Source organism: Bos taurus, chromosome Y (genome assembly GCF_002263795.3).
Source record: "Bos taurus isolate L1 Dominette 01449 registration number 42190680 breed Hereford chromosome Y, ARS-UCD2.0, whole genome shotgun sequence".
NCBI lineage: Eukaryota > Metazoa > Chordata > Mammalia > Artiodactyla > Bovidae > Bos > Bos taurus.
The window spans coordinates 8,549,574-8,563,825 of NC_082638.1; positions in this window are offsets into that span (position 1 = coordinate 8,549,574).

Here is a 14,252-nt window from a genome sequence, read left to right on the forward strand (position 1 = left end):
AAAGGCACTTCCTGTCTCCCTGTATTTATAGCTGGATTTTCTGTCTGCGTCCATGGTGGGGTTGTGAAAGGCACATTATTTCCCCAGGTATTTACAACTGGACTTTCAACATGAGTCCATGATGGGACTATAAAAGGAACAATCTCACCCCAGGTATTTACAGATGGATTTTCCACCTGTGTCCATGGTTGGTCTGTAAAAAGCACAGCCTCTCTCCAGGTATTTATAGCCGAATTTTCAGCCTGTGTCCATGATAGGCCTGTGAAAGGCACTTCCTGTGTCCAGATATTTATAGCTGGTCTTTCAACCTGAGTCCATGGTGGGGTTGTGAAAGGCACATTCTCGCTCCAGGTATTTACAGCTGGACTTTCAGCCTGTGTCCATGTTGGGCCTATAAAAAGGACAGTTACTTTCCAGGAATTTACAGCTGTATTTACAACCTGAGTCAATGTTGGTGATGTTAAAGACTCAGTCTCTCTCCATGTATTTGCAGTTGAACTTTCAGCCTTTGTCCATGATGGGGTTGTGAAAGACACAGTACCTGTCAAACGAATTATGGAAAACTGAGATTTAGTCCATTTTCTTCTTCCTACATGTATAGACTCTGGCCTGAGATTCACTTCACTTGGTTCAATTTGGGGCATTGTTATGACCCTATAATTTTCTATATGTGTCCCATGTTTATTTGCTGAAGATTCTACTTGTGTTGATGATAGAAATGTTTCAAAATTAGAATGTATCCAAGGATTTATCCTTAATGTTCCATATTTGACCCCAAATGGGATTGTGTAAGCTAATTGCTGTGTCTGGTAATTTGATACTGGAGATGTACCCATAGCCCACTTTGTGACCGTATCTACTGTAGACTTTGTCCAGGAATACAATGCTGGAGATTCATTTTGGGTCCACTGTGTGACTTCATTCATTGCTGTCCATATCAATGGATATATTGCTGAATATTTAGCCTGTGTCCATGGTATGACTGTGGAAGATATGGGTTTTATCCAGTGATTTACCTGACTCCATAATGTGACTGTAGTAGTCTCAGGCTGCATTGATAGATTTACACCTAGAGTTTTGGATTTTGTCAAAATATTTATTGGTAGTGACTTATACTGTGTCCAGGGATTTACTGCTGGAAATTGAGCCTGAGTCCACAACTTTACTAATGGATATTTAGTCTGTATATGCTTTGTGACTGAATCAAATGGAGGTTGTGTCCAGGGAATTCCTGATAGAGATTCAGACTGATTCCATGGTTCAGTGATACATGCCTCAGGCAATATCCCAAGTTTTAATTTTGAAAAACTGTACTTTGTTCCTGGTGTGACTATATCAGACACAGTCTCTATCCTGGCTTTAATTATTGTAGATAATCCTGTGGTAAATGGTGTTAGTGTTTCAGAATGTGCCACTTTCCAAGCCTTTTCCTTTGGAGATTTAATCTGGATCCATGGTGTGACTGTATCAGCTTTAGACCTTAACCAGGGGTTTACTTCTGGAGTAAAAACCTGAGTAAACAATGTAGTTACATCAGTTATAAGTTGGGTGAAGTTACACACCAGGGGAAACTTATTTTGGATCCAATGTGTGACTGTTTCTGTCACAGGCTGTGGCCAAGGCTTTAGTAATGTAATTTTAGCCATGTTCCACAGGGTGATTGTATCAATTACAGACACTGTTGAGGGAATTGCTGCTGAAGTTATATTCTGGATCAACAGTGGGACTATGTCATATTTAGATTTTTTCCAGGGCTTTACTACAGGAGATATAGTCTTGATCCATGGTGTGATTTCACCAGCTACAGCTGTTGTTAAGGGACCTATTGCAGGAGATTCAGCATGGATCCATGGCTTGACTGACCTAGATAAAGCTATATTTATTTCTGGAGACTCAGCTTGGGTCCATGATGTGAATGTGTCAGCTTCAAATTGTATCCAGGGGTTTAACGCTGAACATGTAGCATGGGTCCATGCTATAATTGGATTGATTTCAGACTGAGTCCAGGGATTTCCTGAAGAAAATTGAGCTTGGATCCACTGTGTGCAACTATCAGTTTCAAACTGTGACAAGGGATTTACTGCTACAGACATAGTCTGGGTCGAGGGTGTGAGTGTATGAATGATGGACTGTGTCAAAAGATTGATGACAGAAGAATTTGCCTGGGTCCAGAGTGTAACAGTATCAGTTGCAAGTGTTGCCCAGGGATTTACTGAAGGATATTCAATCTGATTCAATGGTATTGCTGTATCTGCAACAGCCTCTGCCCAGGAATTTACCACTGGAGATTCAGCCTGAGTCCAGCGTATGATTGTGTCCGTTACAGATTGTATCCAAGGATTTATTTTTTCAGGTTCAGTCTGAGTCCACTGTGTGATTACATGAGTTTCATATTGTGTCCAGGGATTTTCTATAGGTGATTCTGTTTGGCTCAATAATGTGTCTGTACCAGATATGGACTGTCTCTCAGGCTTTACTACTGGGTATTTAGCCTGAGTCATCTGTGTGACTGTGGAAGCTATAGAATTTATCCAAGTATTTAGAGTTGGATATTTAACCTGAGTCCATGGTGTTATTGTAGAAACTACAGCTTCTGTCCATGGATTTATTATTGGAGATTCTGTCTGATCCCACATTGTTACTATATCAGCCAAAGGGTCTGCCCATGTTTCTACTGTAGGAAATTCAGCCTGGGTAATTGATGTTACTATATCAGACATATTCTGAATCCATTGATATTCTGTTGGAAGTTCAGTTTGAATCCATTGTATAACATGATCAGATGTAGGATCTGTCCAGGAATTTACTGCTAGAGAATCAATCTGGGTCCGTAGTGTATCTACATCAGCTGCAAATCGTATCCATGGATTTGTTGCTAGAGATTCAGCCTGGGTCCATGGTATGACTGTGGAAGCTGCACTGTTTGTCCAAGGATTCACTAAAGATTCAACCTGAGTCCATGGTGTCATTGTATCACTTTTAACCTCTGTCCAGGAATTTACAGCTAAAAAATCAGCCTGAGTCCATGGTGGAGCTGCATCAGCTATAGCTTGTGTCCAAGTATTTATTCCTGGACTTTCTGAACAGGTCCATACTGTGACTGTATCAGTTTCATAATGTACCCAATTGTTTATTTCTGGATTTATTTTATTGGTCCATGTTGAGATACTGTCAGTATCAGACTGTCTCCAGGAATTTATGGCTAAAGATTCTGTTTGGGTCCATGTTGTGACTATATCTATTTTAGACTTTGTCCAGAAATGTAATAATGGGGAATCAGCCTGAGTATACAGTGTGACTACATTAATCACAGGCTGAGTCCATAAATTTACTACTGGAGATTCACCTTGGGTCCATTGTGTGACTGTCCCAGCTACATGTTCTGTCCAGGGGTTTACTGCTGATGACTCAGCCTGAGACCAAGGTGTTGCATCAGTGACAACTTTTGTCCAGGGAGCTATATCTAAAGGTTCACTGTAAGTCCAATGTGTAATTGTATGAGGTATAGACTGTATCCAAGAATTTACTATGAAGGAGTCAGTCTGTGTCCATGATATAACTGTATTAGTGTCAAATTGCATCCAGGGATTTGCTACTAGAGATTCAGCCTGGGTCCATGACTTGATTCTGTCATTTGTAGTTTTTGTATAGGGATTTGTATCTGAAAAATCACCTGGAGTCCACTGTGTGACTGTATCAGTTATAGGCTGAGTCCAGAGGTTTACTACTATAGATTCAGCCTGAGTCCATGGTGTTACTATATTAGATATCAGATGTGTCAAGGGTTTTACTCCTGGAAATTTAGCCTTTGCCTGTGGTATGATGGTATCAGCTATTTCTGTCCAGTGATTTACTGCTGGAATTTTACTCTGGGTTGACAATGAGACTGTGTCAGTTTCAGACTGTATCCAGAGATTTACTTCTGGATATTCAGCCTCAGTCCAAAGCATTGAGGTACCAGCTTCATTTTCTGCTCCAGGGTTGTTGATAGCAATATATGACTGAATCCAGGGTATTATTGTGTCAGCTTCTGACTGAGTCCAAAATCTATCTTTATCACTTTCAATTTCATTCCAGGGCTCAGGTGTTTTGGTATCATGTTGTGTCCAGGCTTTTACCTCATAAAACTGGTTCCAGGGCTTGACTATTTCCTTTTTGGACTGTACCCATTGGTGTGATGTTTTGATTACTGGCTCTGTCCACAATGTCACCATTTCCATTTGAGTCCAGAACAAGGGTTTGATATTTTCAGCTTCAGTTTGAGTCCATGATCTGTCTATATAACCTTCAGATTGGGCCCAGGAATGGGCTGTTTCTATTTCTGTCTCAACCCAAGGTTTAAATGTATTATTTTGAGTATTCAATGGAGGTCTGACTGTAATAGCTTCAGCTTCAAACCAAGAAATGATTGTTTGCGTTTCAATTTGGGTCCAGTGTCTGATTATATCAGTTTGTGTTTGTGACCAAAATCTGATAGCATCACCTTTAGGCCTTGTCCATGGTGCAATTGTATTAACTTTAGACTCTGTTGTGATTCTGAAAGGAGATTCCTCTGGCTTTGTCCATTGTTGGATGCTGCCAGCTTCATACTGAATCCATGGTCTGATTGTGTCAGCTTCAGGCTGAGCCCATATCTGGGGCGGTTTAAATGCTGCATGAGTGCTCAGCATTATTTGGTCAGATTTTGTCAAGAACAAAGATCTGGCAGTACCAGTTTCAGGTTGGTCCCAGGGTCTGAGTGTTTCAATTTCTGAGTGGGTCCAGGATCTGACAGCATCTGCTTCTGACTGGATCCAAGGTTTATATTTACCTTCTTCAGTCTGAATTCTGGGTCGGAGAATTTGGAATTTAGGCTGAATCCAGGGTATTCTTCCCTTAGTCTGTAACCATGGTTTGGTGGTATCAGCTTTCAGCAGAGTCAAAGGTCTTCCAATTTGGGTTTCTGACTGGGTCCAAGTTTGGACATCAGCCTCAGGCTGAGTCCATGGTGCAATTGTGTCAACTTTAGGGTGAGTTAAAGGATCAATTATACTAGTAACTGTATGAATCAAAAACCATGTTGTTTCTTCAGTCTGCATCTGGGTTTTGACTGTAAAAGCACCATGCTTACTCAATGGATTCATTCTATCCATTTGACTTAAGGATGTGATTGTACTGACCTTATACTGAGTCTCAGGTCTGTTAGTGTTGCTTGCAGATGAAGCCCAGTTAAGGAGCATATTACGAGTTAACAAAGTCCAAAATTGAGTTGGCTTAGATTCAGGGAGAATCCTGTATTCATCTGTCTTTTCTATAGGTCTTTGGGATTTAACTATATTTAGGACAGGCTGAAACCAGGGTTCTGAGGTAGGAACTACTGTAGGATATTGGGATCTCTCTTCATTTAGTATGGAATGAGTCCAGAATCCAATCTTATTAACAATTAAACGGACCCACGGATTCATGTTATAAGTTACCCGTTGAACAACAGTATTAACTCTATCAGCAACATGATGTATTTGAGTTCTAAAACTCTTCTCAGCAGGTTGAATCTGCATCACTATTCCTGTTTTATCATGCATGTTATATGTCCAAGGTCCAACACCAGATGTAATATGCAGCCAGGGTCTACCTAGAAATTGACCTTGGAAAGGATTCTTACCATATTGAACTTGAGATTGAACAGTATTTATCTTAGAATGAACTTGGGATACATCTACATCACTTGAAAACAGAATATGTGATCCATCAACATTATCTAATGGTGGAGTATAAAACCCAGTTATACCACCTAAAGATTCAACCCAGTGTCTTAATGAATCTGTCATATTTCTATATTTATATTTCATTGCATCTCTCTGATGAAGGTTCCAAGGTGTAGATATATCTGGTGTTGGAGTGTTTTGAGGTTGATAAAGAAGTGAAGGATCAGAAATATCAGTTACTGCAGTATTCCAGGACACAACTGTATGAAAAGTATCCCATGATTTAACAAGAAGAGAGGTCCAAGATTGTACCATTAGGGAATTGCTAGCTGAGGAGATCTGACTGCTTTGAAGGTATAACTGTGAACTTCCAGGAAAAGAGTCTCTATTATTTGCACCAAAAAATACTGGAGGAGGATTCCAGCGCTGTCTGTTTAGTGGGAAAGTGCCAAAATTTCCCCTCCATGACTGTATAGAGAATCCATGGGAAGACAAAAATGCAGAAGAATTTTTTGGTCTAAGCCTATCTTGATTATCATGTTCTACCCTAGAAGAAAAACTGCAGGGTAGAGAAAAAATAGGATCCAGTGACTTCTGGGATGCCTTGATAAGTCGTCTCATCCAAGGTAGGTAGGGGGCTGTCTTGATGATAAGAATTGGGTCATAACAGACCATTGAGGACTCACTAACCAGGCCTACCAGTTCCCAGTGGTTGCCAAAGAGACAGAAAACAGGACTACCCTGTTGTACCTGAATAAGGAAACAAAGATAACCCATATATATACATATATATATATACACACATACATATATATGTATATGTATATATACATATATATAACATATATATACTACACATATATAATAGATATAAATACATAATATAAAAATACTTATAAAATATTATTATATATTCTATATGCTTATAATTTAGAAATGCATTAAATATATATAATGTATATATGTTTGTACAACATATAAATTCCAACATAACATGATAAAAAAACAACAAATGGTATATGGTGCCTACTTCAAAGAGGTCTATAAAATGACATAGGTAAATATAACTCCTCTTAAGAGAAAAGTCACATAGTAGAGGAAAATTTAAAGAAAACTTCCAAATTCTAAAAAAACAAGCTATGTATTCAACTTCTTTGTTGCACTATCATTTGTTATCCCTTTAGCTGAATATGTGTAGGCAGATTACCTCTACTTATAATAGTCTGGTTCAAGCTATCATTTCTGTTTCCTTCTCACCTACCCTTATCCCAGTATTTGTTCTTATCCCAACAAGCAAAATGAACTCATTGTAAAACCCAGAGGCTTTATGTTGTTGGTCCATGATTTCAACATTATTTTCCCCTTTGGTTCATTTTTCTACAATCTGAGAATCATAACGTCCCATTCTTCCCATAGTTTCAAAGATTATTTCTAATAAGCTGTCTATTATTCAAATTTCTCCATGAAAATATTACACCTTTCTTTGTGATCTTAAGAATAAAAGTGTCTATTCATCTTTTACATAATCATAATGCATGTTTACATATATGTATATGATTATGTAATCCTCATAAACATTACATTTATGTATTACAGTGGATGGATGAAGCACAATCTGGAATCAAGATTGCCAGGAGAAGTATTGCTAACTCCAGATATGCAGATGACATAACCATTATGGCAGAAAGCAAAGAATAAGTAAAGAGCCGCTTGATGAACGTAAAAGAGGAAAGTGATAAAGATGCCTTAAAACTCAACATTCAGAATGCTAAGGTCATGGCATCCAGTCCCATTACTTATTTGCAAACAGATGGGGAAACAATGGAAAAAGTGACAGACTTTTTTTTTGGGGGGGGTGGGGGCTCCAAAATCACTGCATGTGGTAACTTCAGCCATGAAATTAAAAGACGCTTGCTCCTTGGAAGAAAAGCTATGACCAACCTAGACAACATATTAAAAAGCAGAGAATTACTTTAGACATTACTGGGTGGCCATTTTCTTTTCCAGAGAATTTTCCCAACCCAGGGACCAAACCCAGGTCTCCTGCATTGCAGGTGGATTCTTTACCAGCTGAGCCTCAAATGAAGCTCAAGAATACTGGAGTAGGTAGCCTAACCCTTCTTCAGTGGATCTTCCTGACACAGGAATTGAACCAGTGTTTCCTGCATTGCAGGCATATTCTTTACCAGTTGAGCTGTTAGGGAAGCCCTATGTAAACAGTGAAGACTTTATTTGGGGGTGCTCCAAATTCCTGTATATGGTGACTGCAGCCATGAAATTAAAAGATGCTTGCTCCTTAGAAGGAAAGCTATGACAAACCTAGACAGCATATTAAAAGCGGAGACATAACTTTGCTGACAAAATAGTCTAGTCAAAGTTAACGATTTTTCTAGTAGTCATGTATGAATGTGAGAGTTGGACTATGAAGAAAGCTGAATGCTAAAGAATTGATGCTTTTAAGCTGGGTGTTGGAGAAGACTCTTTAGAGTCCCTTGGACTGCAAAGTGATCCCACCAGTCAATCCTTAAGGACATTAGTCCCAAATACACACTGAAGGACTAATGCAGAAGCTGAAACTCCAATACTCTGGCCACCTGATGCAAAGAACGGACTCATTAGAAAAGACCCTGAGCTGGGAAAGACTGATGGCAGGAGGAGAAGGGAACAGCAGAGGATGAGATGGTTTGGTAGCATCACCAACTCAATGGACATGAGTTTGAGTAAGCTTTGGGGGTTGGAGATGGGCAGGGAGGCCTGGCGTGCTACAGTGCCTGGGGTTGGACACGACTGAGCAGCTGAACTGAACTGATTGCAGTGGAAATAAAGAACCTTTTATTCTTTTCTTTTTTATTATTTAACATGATATCTACCCTGTTAAGTATTTATACTGTATATTTGTTTGTCTGTATATAGTATATTATATAGCAGATCTGAAGAATTTACTTATCTTGAATAAAATAAGTTTTATATCTATTTCATAGAATTTTAATACATTATATATCCCCCCAAAGGTAACTGCCTTTATACAGAAAGTACCCAGCAGTCTTCTTCTGGCTGACTCCAGATGCATAAATTGCTACTTTTAGTCTGGTGAATATGTTGATGGTGGCAGAATGAGAGGTCCAGCAGCTTAACTGACAATTTCTTGATATTGCTTTCAAAGTTACCATGATCTGAAGGAACAGATGTGGGAAGGATTGTGAGTAGAGGCTATTATATCTCTTAAACATTTTATAGAATAGCTTCCTAATATTTTTACACACCTATTTCAATTTTTAATTACAGAAAATTCCAGAAATACTCTGATTTCTTTTCTTCCATGTAATTTCATACACACTTATACAGCTTGGATTTTTTAACTGCTCCCAAATCCCTCCTAAATAGAATGCAGAATAATTGTATCCCGTGATCTTACTTCCTTAAAAACTCCATTCCCCTGCCCCCACCCCCATAAAGTACACCAATGTGTATTTAATTATTGAGTTTTTAAAATTTTCCATTTGTTTTCTCATGAATTTGCTTTGTTTTTAATATCAAATTTTGAACTATATTTATGGTACAGCACAACATAACATTAGTGGCTTACTCTGATATTGGTACACCCTGCAGTGTCTGTATTGGCAGTTATAACAGGTCTTCCAGAAGATTCTATAAGTGTGAGGAAGTGGTATTTCTTTCTTCCTGATAGGATATTGAAGGAGTACTACCCCTACATCTGATTTGACTGGATCTTTTCCAGTTTCTGGATCAAAACTAGGGAGTAGACATATTTTGTGGCCATGTAGGACATCTTCTTGGTCAAAGACTCCTGAAATGTCAGAGTTTAACTGTTTCCTAAGGGAACAGGAAAATAAACAACATAATCAAACCAAAGTAAGAAAAATATTTCATTAAACTTTAGTTTAAGCCAAGATGTCTGTCAGTATAAGATCTTTTACTTGCAATTCAACAAATTTCTACTTAATATCACTGTAAACTGAATAGAGCTTCAAGTTTCATTTTAAATATTTTTTCAAAAAAGATAAAAGTTCTTTTAATGCACAAAATCCAAAGCAAGTACAGCTAACTATAAATGAAGCTAATATGCAAACTAAATATAACTATGATCATTTTCTCATGGCTTTAAATATACTCACAGTTTACTCAGACAGCTGGCCGTGGAGAGGATCCACCATCGACTCAGAATAATGCCCTGGCAGGTCTCAGCCATGGACACTAGCCATGGGATGTTGTTGGATGCTGACAATGGGGCAATCGTTGGGGTCAATGAGGTTAACCACTGCTTTTGAGAATTGGGTACTAAAAGGGTCAGGTAGGGAAGGGAAGAGGTAAACATAATATGAAAAACAATATCTTGTTAAATGATAAGAGATTTCTCATCCTACAATTTTGTTTGATGAAGATGGAAAAGGAGAGAATACAGAAAACAATAAAAGGGATAAAAGTGGGGAAAATATACCATTAAGCTAAAGAGAAGCATGAGTAAGAAACAGGAAATGAGATAAAAGTAACAAGGAGAAAAACAGATGATGTTTCAAGGGAATTTAAGGAAAAACAAAATTATCTTACACAGTACTAAGAGAAATGAGGTGAGATAGTCTATGTATCTATAACTTACCACCATAGCAGTGAAAAAACAACCCCCAAAACTGATAGAGACAAAGTGGACCTTTCATGTTAGTTCACATAGATGTGAACACAAGAATAGGATTCTAGTAGAGTAGCTCTCAAGGTTGAGACTAAGCTTATAGAGTATAGAATTCCTGACATCATAATAAGCACTTGTTACATAGATACATCCATTCTATCATGACTAACAAACTAAAAATGTTATACATAAAATTACTTAACCAAGCTACTTATCTAAAAATTAAAAGTTTTATCTACTTCAATATTAACTTTCATTTTTGGAATGTTACAGTCAATATCTCAGTTCCACACCTTCTAAAACATTATGATCTATTTGACATTAGTAGTTAAATTAGCGTTAGTCACTCAATCATGTCTGACTCTTAGCAAGCCCATGGACTACAGCCCACCAGGCTCCTCTGTTCATAAGGATTCTCCAAGCAAGAATACTGGAGTAGGTTGTTATTTCTTTCTCCAGGGGATGTTTTTCAGCTTATGGATTTAACCTGGGTCTCCTGCAATGCTGGAAGACTTTTTACTGTCTGAGCCACCAGGGAAGCCCATTTGAAATTACCATATGGGTTTATTAACCTACTATATATTGCTTACTAATTAAAAGAATTAGATCAACCTATAGGGCCTTAGATAGAAATGAATGAAATAGTGATTTATTATAGTTTAAAATAATTTGCAGATCAATATACAAAAGATAGCATTATATACTAAACATGTAAATGCAAGGAAAGCAGGTTTTACCCTAATTGAGTTTTCAGTTTAGTGGAGGATTATTATTAGTTATGGTTAGATTCTTCTGGACAGAATAGAAAATATGAAATCAATTATAAAAATTACATTTATATTTTGTGTAATATGAGTCATAAGAAAGCAGTTAATTCAGTTTCATGATTTTATTGGAAATCTGAGCTCATTCTATCAACTACTTGGCAATTTAAGGCCTTGTTCACATCCTCAAATGATGGAAATATGCCATCTCTATTCCAGAGAAGAAAGGAAAATATCTCATACCTTTCAGCTGAGTCAGATATGTAAATGGCTCAATAAGTAGCCTTTTATAATACTTCCAAGAGTCCCCATTATATTTCTTTCTCTACTTCGTGAAAATTACTACTTTTATGAATTCAAGTTTACAAAGCTGAAAAGCATTTTAAAACAACAAATTTATAAAAATGATCAGAGGGAAGAAGATGAACATGGAGTATATCTCTCTCCATAGATACATCAGGAATACAACCTCAGACACATTAGATATCACAGAACACCATCTGAGAGAGGGCAGAAGTCCTTGGCTACTGGAAAAGAGTATATAGACCCACACAAAACTCAGTAGGATGAAAGAAGGAGTTGGGGGTGAAGAGGAGAGTGAACATGACTGGACCCAGGGAGTACGGGAACTGAATTAGAGCTTATACCCCACATCAGGGCCAATGTTTGGGACAGAGGGGAATATTTTTGTAGTGTGGGAGAGTGAAGCAGCCGATTAGTGACAGTCTGAATGGAGTGAGAACCACAAAGACAATCCTTGCCACAGCCATACATGTCCCAGACAGAGACTCAAGTTCCCTAGGAAGCACAGTGGCTGGAAGCTGGAACATGGGAACTGAAGAGTAATCCCAGGGCAAGGTCTGCTGTTGACTGGAGGGTAACAGCCTGAAGGAATGTGAAGGAGGAGACTGTGGTGGGAAATGATGTGGAGGTAAACCAGGAAACCTGGGAGACCAGGTAATACTGATGAGTCATGCTTGGGGGTGGAGCCATCACTATAGTCTCTCTCTCCACATATGCCACCACTGGCAGCTGAACAGCAGAGAAGAACTCTATTGAGGGAGGCCCTTTAAGTGCCCAGATGGGCTGAGCAACAGAGAAGGACCCCAGGCAGGGGAGCCCTCTTATTGCCTCAACGAGTGGACCGGTGGAGAAGGACCAGCAAAGAAGCTTTCTGATCAGCAGCTGCCAGAGGCTAGAAAGACATTGATAGGACCATAACTCCTGTGGCTGAGAGAATCTGTGTCCCTGCACATTTGGCACTACGGGGCTCCCTGTGACCAAGCAGCTATGCCATCTTCATCCTCACTTCTCACTGGGGCAGTGTTGCCTTAGATTAGAAAAAGCCCTAATACCACCATGTCTCCTGTGACTATAGCTACCAGCACTCCTGAATATTCAGCATTGCCTGGCTGTGAACTAAGCAAACATGCCAACTCCATGAATAATCCCACTGGTACAGAGCTGCCAGAAGGTAGACAAAGTTCTTCATCTGTGCATATGGGGTCACTTTGGTTTTGTTCAACTCTTTGTAACACAGCCTGTTACACTGTGGCCTGCCAGGCTTCTCTGTCAGGGCATCCTCCAGGGAAGAATCCTAGAATGGGTTGCCATACCCTTCTGGAGAACCATATTTCCTATTGTCCTAGCTGCCAGATACCCTAGGTACTTAGTGCTGCCAGGACCCCTGTGACCCTAGCAATTGCATCACCCCAACATCTAGGCTTCACTGGAAGCAGACACGGTCCTGTATGGCAAACTCAGGGGCAAAACCCTGTGGATGACTGACACACAGAGATGCAGATAAAATAGCAATTGAAACCCAGGGGCAGTGTGACTAACAAATAGGAACCAAAACCTTCCCACCACCTGTACAAATGCATATTAAATGCACACAATCAATTAGGCACACTCTGCCTACAGAATATAGAAATGTACAATGAGAATTCACAAAAAAGAAAAGGCATTAGTGCTGAAAGCTATGGATATTGTAGGAAAGAATGCCCAGGAAAAGGACAAGACTAGAATCTGATCTGCCCCCGCAGCAGATCTAGAGACCAACCCAGCGTTATAGGGCATAATAGGGAGGTAAGTTGAAGTATGACTCTCAGTGAGGGAAAGGACACAGACAGAAGATACTCAAGAAAAAACACTTATTATTCTTTTATTTTGACTTGTTCTGCACTTGCTTCCAGATTTCTTTCTTTTTTCTTCCTGCCTCCCCTCATTGCTGTAGTTTTATTCAGTTCAGCTCACTCAGTTGTTTCCAACTTTTTGCAACCCCATGCACTGCAGCAAGCCAGGCCTTGCTCTCCATCACTAACTCCCAGAGTCCATCAAAACCGATGTCCATTGAGTCAGTGATGACATGGAAACATTTTATCCTCTGTTGTCCCCTTCTCCTCCTGCCTCCCATCTTTCTCAGCATCATAGTCTTTTCCAGTGAATCAGTTATTCATTTCAGGTGACCAAAGTATTGAAGTTTCAGTGTCAGCATTAGTCCTTCGAATGGATATTCAGGACCGATTTTCTTTAGGATGGACTGGGGGGGTGGTCCTAGTTGGTGTCTAAGGGACTCTTAAGAGTCTTCTTCAAAACCACGTCCAAGAGCATCAGTTCCTCAGTACTCAACTTTCTTTATAGTCCAACACTCACATCCATACATGACTACTGGAAAAACCATAGTTTTGTAGTAGATGGGCCTTTGCTGGCAGAGTAATGTTTCTGCTTTTTAATTTGCTGTCTAAGTTGGTCATAACTTTTCTCCCAAGGAGCAAGTATCTTTTAATTTCATTTCTGCAGTCACCATCTGCAGTGATTTTGGAGCCTCCCCAAAAGAAAGTCTGTCACTTTTTCCACTGTTTCCCCGGTGATTTGCCATGAAGTAAAAGAGCCTCTTGTTGAAAGTAAAAGAGGAGAGTGAAAAAAATTGGCTTAAAGCTCAACATTCAGAAAGCTAAGATCATGACATTCGGTCCCATCACTTCATGGGAAATAGATGGGGAAACAGTGCTGACTTTTTTTTTTCTGGGCTCCAAAATCACTGCAGATGGTGTTTGCAGCCATGAAATTAAAATATGCTTGCTCCTTTGAAGGAAAGTTATGACCAACTTAGATAGCATATTAAAAAGCAGAGACATTACTTTGCCAACAAAG